The following is a 6,191-nucleotide window of genomic DNA, read 5'->3' as shown; positions in this document are numbered from 1 at the left end:
TGCTAACACTTTTGACCTGTCGGATACACAGGTCGTCCCTACTTAACCTCTGAAAAGACGACGTCGGCCTCTGGCTCGTCTTGCCGGACAATACGTAGCGGGGTAAAGGAGATCAGAGGAAGGAGCCATAGGTACTCACAATGAGGCCTCCGCTCCACAACCTCAGGACACAACCACGACTGAGACTGCCCAGCCAAAGAGGAAACGAGGGGGGGGGGTTAGAAAGCCAAACCAATATCACGACAAGGCATGCTATGTGATAACGGAGGTCGAACCAGACGGGTAGATCCTTGAGCCATATACATACAGGGCGAAATTCCGTAATCACATCGGGTTTGTAGTTAGAGATAAGTTGAACCCAGCTATCCGTAGCTGGAATCTTGTACCTATGAGACAAAAGGTAGATCTATGGGAGAAGCTGAAGCAGAACTTCAGGTTTCCGGAGGGAACGCACGAGTTGGTACAACAAAATGCTTTTAAGATAATGGGGCAGAGCTTCCGACGTTGGCGGTCAGATCTGAACAAGAACTTTATCCAACAGAAGTTAACTCCTTTCCACAAGTATGGCAACATAACTCCTAGTCAATGGGAGGAGCTCGTGGCTGAGAAGACTTCAGAGGCATCATTGTCCCCCAGTGCCCGTAACAGCGAGCAGGCGAAGAAGAACCAACACTACCCTCGTCTAGGCCCCGGTGGCTACGCTGGCAAGCAAGAGGTCTTTAGGAAGATGGACGCAGAGGCCGAAGCTACCGGGAATACGGAAGTGCCAAAGTTGAAGCCACGCCTTAAACAGTGGATATACGCGAGGAGTGTTGATTCATCCGGTAGTAGCCTCAAGTTTGCTAAGCCGGAGACCGGAGAGGTAGTATCAAAAATACTGAAACTTGCTGAAGACAAGGAGAAGGGCGCATTCATCCCTTCCAGAGAGAGGGACAAGCTTACCGTTGCCTTGGGAAACCCCGAGCACACAGGACGCACCAGGGGGCTAGGGAAGAGGATGTCCTAGAAGCACGGATTCGTAGAGGAGAGGCACATGTATAAGAAACATGGCAGAGACCGAGAGTCTAATCTTGAGCGCCAAGTGAAGGCTCTAGTTGAAAAGATGTTGGTGGAGAAAGGACTATCTATGATGGAGCCACAGACACCAATGGGGCCGCCCAGAGAACTGGTGGTAGTTGGCAGCCCTCTGGATGTTCCCAGCAGTCAAGGTTCCAATGCAACCGGAACCCCCATCGATCGCATACAGGCGCCAACCAGTTGTAAATTGGTGGTTCCGATGGGCAGGCAAAACGTGATCATTGAGGTGGCAACGGGCGTGGCACATCCTCCGGGCAGCACGTGGCACAATAGGGACATCCCGTAGGATTACACTCGGGTCGAGGTGCATACCGTGAAGCCCGAGTTCATGACTTGGAAGATAGAACACCCTACTCCCGAGGGGCTCGTGTTACTCAGAGACATCATGAACCAGTTCATCCTCTGGCATAGACGGGATATTGTATTGACCGAGTCTTCGCCAACTCCGACTGAAGTTCATCCTCGGGAGCGACCCATCGAGGACAGGGAGGTATACTCACCGGCCCATGACCATGACCACCACACGCTAGAGACTTCTCCACCTCGTACAGAGCAATGGCATGATGACATGCCACATCCTTCTCCACCTCGTATCGAGCATGGGCATGATGACATGCCACGTCCTTCTCCAGCTCGTACCAAGCAAAGGCATGATGAGATGCAACATTCTTATCAACAAGCGTAGCCAATACATGAACAACAAGTGTCTCATGAACAGCAATTGCCTCATGAATAGCCGATACGTGAAGACCAAGTGGCCCCTGGAGCAGGTGATGCACAAGTTGACAAGGACATGCCCGAATGGGAAGCTCGAAACAAAATCCCAATCAAGATAAGGCCATCGTATGTGGGCATTAATGATGTCTCATCGGTGCACAAGTGGATGGCTCATGACTAGTTCAAGCCTAAGAACCAAGTAAAAGAATTCAGAGCACCAGCTTCTGAGGAGGGCACCACTGAGGAGGGCACCACTAGCAAACTGCACAAAGGGTTTAACAAGTATCCAGCTGTTGATAACCTCAAATGGTCAGATGATTGCCCGGATAAATATGAAAAAGGCAAGAACTTCCTACCAAACCGAGTCCTACAGTGCTTGCCATGTGGAATGAGAAAGTTCCACGATTGGTACTTGCGTGCTCAGATAACAGAACTATAAATCTTACAAGCATAGATCCTTGCCGGCACATTTGGAGCCCCAGGTGGGCAAATTGCCGTTGAGTTTAAGGATATCCAGGCATGCTTCCACCTCGGACGAATGTAAATGAATCTGATTCACATATGGTGCCTGTAAGTCCTTGCCCTCTCGATATGATATGAATGTAATCTTTTAATTTTGTTGTAACTAACCCGCGTTGTGATTTGTAGAATGCAAGCGGACTTTGTGAAAAAGAGGCCAGCTCTGAAACACGGGTATATAGACCCTTCACCTATAGCATCAACAAATTTTAATTACCCTAAAGAGTGGAAACTAGATTGCAAAGAACTAGGAGCTGGAAAGACACTTAAGAAGAAAGAGGACACCAGGAACAAGAAAATATTGGAAGAGTCCCTCAAGGTTGCGGCATACATTGCCCTATGTTTTAAAAATCTCCAACAACACGATGATATATGGATACCATACCACTTCAAGTAAGTTCGACTATATAATTAGCTTTGTTCAAATTACTTTGTTCGATGCAAAAGAGCTTATGTGTTCCTTCTATGACTAAATTCATGCAGCGATCACTGGATTTGCATAGGCGTCTGGGTCTCACATAGCATGGCATGGGTCTTTGATTCAGTGGATTTCCCAGTCGAGACATACAAAGACTTCATAACGATTGTCAAGACGTATACATATTGACAATCCTCATTTTAGCTACTATGTTTGTATATATACTTGTAAGGTTCAATGTGGGATACTAACAAGTTGCATTTGCTAAAACCATTGGAACAGGGCATTCAAGCACTATGTCCAGGAACATAAGGGGAGGCATCATCCAAATAGGAAGAAAAGGTTGTATGTCAAAACTCTATGTGCGGTAAGTGTCATTTACTTTGGTACTCCATATATTACGTGTCTGTCAATAGCATTACTTAACATCTCCATATGCAAAACACACAGTGCCCCAAGCAGAAGCCTGGGAGTCTACATTATGGATACTACACATGTATTATGATGAGTACCATCGGTGGCTACAACAGAAACCCCAATCTGGTAAGTTTGAACATCTTCGCTCGTAGTATGAAAAGTTCGCATATGTTGTGATATAGTAAACCTAAACTTGTTCTCTTGTAGTTGGAGAAAGATAAAGACACGAGAAGGAACCCATACAAGGATGACGAGCTCTTAGAGATGGTCGGCGACCTTTGCAACTTTATAATGGACCAGATTGTGTATCATAAAGGCACTTACCATCATCTTCTTTCCGACTTAGGTAGTAATCCTCTGTATCAACACCTTCGGGAGACTGATAGGTTAGCCCTAGGTCGTTGATGACAATGTGGACTTGTGGTATGATTTGGATCAGACTTTGGAACGGTTTGGACTTTGTTATAATGATGGACTTCATAATGGACTATGTTGTAATGATTGACTTTTGTGAATTATGATTTGTGATGATGGTCTTGTGTTTGTGGATGTATATATGTATATTTGCGGCGATCAGATTTGAATTTGAATTATTATTTTTTTTGCTGAAAAATTCACTGTAGGGGCGGTTCTTGATTGAACCGCCCTTACAAATACACACAGCAGGGGCGGCTGGTGATACAGCCGCCCTTACAGAAGTCCACTACAGGGGCGGCTTATATTACCAGCCGCCCTTACAGAGGGAACTGTAGGGGCGGCTGAAAACACCAGCCGCCCCTACAGAGGGCACTGCAGGGGCGGTTAGGAAACCGCCCCTACAGAGGCACCCTCTGTTGGAACACCCTGGGAAGGGTGGCTGGCGCAGCCGCCCCTACAGAGGCTCTAGAGCCGCCCCTACAGTAACATTCTGTAGTAGTGAGTGAATAATGCGATGCACAGTCATCGTACATTGCATAATTAGTCGAATTATTCCACACTCTCATGGTATCATCACATGAATCACGTCGAGATTGATCTACATTTCGTTTGTGAATGTGTGGCCTCGGTCACGTTTGTGTTCCCGATATGCCTACGACATCCCAATTAACAGACATCTTTACCAAGGCTCTTCCTACATCTGTCCTCACCAAGTTTCAAACTAGTCTAAATGTCTAGTATCCTACTGCTCCAACCACATGCCAATGTTAGATGAATACAATGTGATATGTATCATGATCGTGCGTCACATTCACCTGAGCCTCGAATGCGCTACTGTCCTACAATAGCAACAATTGCCACTCGTGGGATTTGGCATCACCTCTCCACAAGGCAAGGAGCCAAGGACAACACTAGATTGGCACTAACAACAACTTCTTGATTAAGGAATAGATTGACTAGTGCAGTAATCTCATATGATATTTCCCTTTATGTTGTAACCATATATTTCATATACTCACCCATCCGACCAATGCAAAATCGTTGCATGATCAAACAGATTATTCCATGCTTTCAGAAATTACCTACACTTGTATGTGAGGGGCAAAGAAGCTTGTGGTGCCATGTGTAAATGATTGAAGAGACTATAGACATTGAAGCCACACCCTCCACATGCATTCTGCTCAAGCACTTGTGATGTCAAATATCTGTAGTCAGCTAAAATATGTCCAATTAACTCCTCATCAATCTCGATCGTATTTCGTGCAGTAGAAAAAGCCATATCCCCACCCATTTTTGTGAATCTGCTCTACTAACTTAAAAAACATCCACAGACTTTTTTTATCATGTATTTTACTTTTTCTATGCCTTTGTAAATAATAAATTTAAGGATTTTATTAAGTGATAATTTGTTTCTCTTACTTCAGTTTAGATGGTAGCACCTTTTTTTCTTTAAAACTTAAGAGCATCTCCAGTAGCTCCCTAATACAACTCTTCCAGTAAGATAGTATTTGGGCAAGAGCAAAGGCTAGTGGAGGCGAAACTGGCCCCTTTGGCTCACAAAATTTCCGCATGGTCTACTGGCCCATCAATACGAAGTGCAGCTATGTGTACTAGCCAACGCTGTCAGCCCATTAAATAAAGTCCAAAAGCAATGTAAACTAGCTAGCTGGCCCAAAAATATGTAAGCATAGTTCCTTGTGCCCCAAAAATCTCCACAAGGTTGCAGCGCTGGCCTAACTGCTCTCACAAAAAATTGGTACACGGTGATCAGGAGTAGGCAATCCCTGCCACTGGTATTGGGGTGGCCCCATATTATTTTTTGAAATATTGGGGAAGATGCTACAGCATATCATCAATAATCTCTCCCTATCATGGGACCTAGCTGTCGGTTCAATTTATTTATTTTTGTTTTCTTTTCTTTTCTCTCCCCTCCATTCATCTTCTCCCGCATCGGGAGTTTGCGGCTTCACATCTTCTACCAAATACGAATACGCCCAGGCCGAGGACAACTCCGGCAGGCCCGCTCCATGGACAACTCGAGCAGGCCCAGCCTCCGTGGACATTTCAGTGGGATCCCCCTCCTGCAGGCCGAGGACAACTTCGTGGAGGATACGGACTTTCCGTATCGAGCCGCTGTCATGTAGCGCCGCCCGTCGCTCCCCACCATGGAGCTTGGAGGTGGCGTCGCCCCGGCCCAGCCTCCTTAAGCACGAGCCCAACACCCTCCGCCTCATCTAGCACCAGGGCTAGCTCTGCCTTCTACACCGAGATCGTCGAGTCTGTTGGCGCCTACCTCGTAGTAGGCCGCGACCCTGGCCCTGCCATCGCCGTCTCTGGCCATGGCCGGCTGCGTCCCCAACCCCGGTCGCGCTCGGCCATAGGTGTCTAGTTAATTTTTTTCCTAACCTGGCTCTGATACCACAAACTATCACTTCCCAAAAATAGAAATGTGATAGCGTCGTGTGGGTATAAAAAAATCTTATACACACAAGGCTTAAGTAGACAACATAGCCAACAAAACACTTCTCACTTTATTTATGGATTACAAGTAGTACAGCAACAGCTTCCTTATTTTCAGCACATTACAGCCTAGGCCTAGAGGCATGCATTTATTCTTGGCCCTTGT

General features: G+C 46.3%; 2 pseudogenes; both read left to right on the top strand.

The window, feature by feature from the left end:
• The first annotated feature begins 388 nt into the window (after window positions 1-388).
• On the top strand, window positions 389-1,686 carry LOC136503292 (uncharacterized; annotated as a pseudogene).
• A 4-nt stretch (window positions 1,687-1,690) lies between these two features.
• Window positions 1,691-3,553, top strand: LOC136503291 (uncharacterized; annotated as a pseudogene).
• Window positions 3,554-6,191: the final 2,638 nt, after the last annotated feature.

This window comes from Miscanthus floridulus, chromosome 14 (assembly GCF_019320115.1).
Source record: "Miscanthus floridulus cultivar M001 chromosome 14, ASM1932011v1, whole genome shotgun sequence".
NCBI classification, from domain to species: Eukaryota; Viridiplantae; Streptophyta; class Magnoliopsida; order Poales; family Poaceae; genus Miscanthus; species Miscanthus floridulus.
The sequence above is the reverse complement of the archived record's forward strand: the minus strand, read 5'-3'. Positions and strand labels throughout refer to the sequence as shown.